A 1,626-nucleotide genomic window follows, 5' to 3' on the forward strand; every position below is an offset into this window, starting at 1 on the left:
AGAGGTTGCACTAATTTGCAGTCCCACCAGCAGTGGGTAAAGTTTGTCCTGAAACACATGTAAGAAAGCAGGAGTCTTTTCATTATAAGTATGAAACCTTTATTCCTAATGCAGAATTTTCATTTTAATTTATCTAAAGATATTTTGTAATTTCCTCTGGGATTTATTTTTTGACATTTTTAAAGTGTGTTATTTAATTTCCATATATTTATGGATTTTCTAGTTTTCCCTGTATTATTAATTTCCAGTTTCATTCCATTGTGATTTAAAGAGATATTTTTTATGATTTCAATATTTTTAAACTTAAGAAGACTTTTTGTGGCTTAACATGTCATCTATCCTGAAGAATGTTCCATTTGCACTTGAGAAAAATGTATATTGTGCTGTTCTCGGTGGAGTTTTCTGTATATGTTTATTAGGTCCAATTGGCCTAATAATTTTTATTTTACTTTAAAGATAAACAAGTAGTCACTGTGTCCAGTTCTCCTAAAATGCAATATGTTGGGTACATCCCACTCTCTTTTTCTCTCTCTATTTATATCTCTCTCTATATATAAAATATATATATTGATATGTATGTGTGCACGTGTGTTCTATTACAAGCAGATAAACAAACATAGGTCTTATTTCTGCAACTTAAAAATCTTACACATCATCTTACATTAACCATTTTGATAAATATAAAGAACCAGTGAAATACAAGATTTATTTACCATACCTGTGAAAGACAAAAATGCATCAACACAAACACTGGTAATATTTGTCTGATTCCAGGATGTTTCAGAATACTACAATTCTCTCATTCCCATATCTACATGTTAAACAGCCTCCCCATGAATCCATATCATCAACTTGGCTTATTTGGAAACACATTTACATGCCTAGTAGGTAGCTGACAGAAATATGTATGCTAGTTGTGGACATAATTACACCTTTAAAAAATGAAGACATACTTTTCACCCCTTGTCAGTCACTATTATCAAGTGATGAGACCCTTAAATCTGTTCCCCCAGGTACTAGCCATCAAGAAGTGAATTCTCTATCCCCCTCTTTGTGAAGCCCTTTGTGAGCATGACACACCAACTATTTCCTTCGCTGTCTGTATAGGGAGAGTGGGGTGATGGGCTAAAAAGATAGACGCTATTTTTTCTCAGCTCCTCTCAGGTTGACAAAGAAAATCCAAACTGGCCAAAACAGCATTAAGTTTTACTCCCCATTTCATCATAAAGTATCAGATGAAACTGGAAAAATGGCAGAAGTTATGAAAATGTTTTTATTTGACAGAATAAATTCCACAGTAGATACCCATTCTTTTTTTGGGGGGAAATTTTTTTTTCAGCATATTATGGGGGTACAGATGTTTAGGTTATATATGTTGCCCTTGCCTCCCCACTCCCTCCCAAGTCCGAGTTTCAAGTGTGCCCATCCCTTGGATGGTATGCATTGCACTCTTTGTGTATGCAAATACCCGTCCCCTCCTCCCCCCTCCTCCCTCCCCCCTTCCCGACATCCAACTAGATGTTATTCTTATATGTACACTTATGTGTTGATCAGTTAATACCAATTTGATGGTGAGTACATGTGGTGCTTGTTTTTCCATTCTTGGGATACTTCACTTAATAGAAT

The sequence above is a fragment of the Propithecus coquereli genome, unplaced genomic scaffold, assembly GCF_000956105.1.
Source record: "Propithecus coquereli isolate 6110/MARCELLA unplaced genomic scaffold, Pcoq_1.0 Scaffold340, whole genome shotgun sequence".
NCBI classification, from domain to species: Eukaryota; Metazoa; Chordata; class Mammalia; order Primates; family Indriidae; genus Propithecus; species Propithecus coquereli.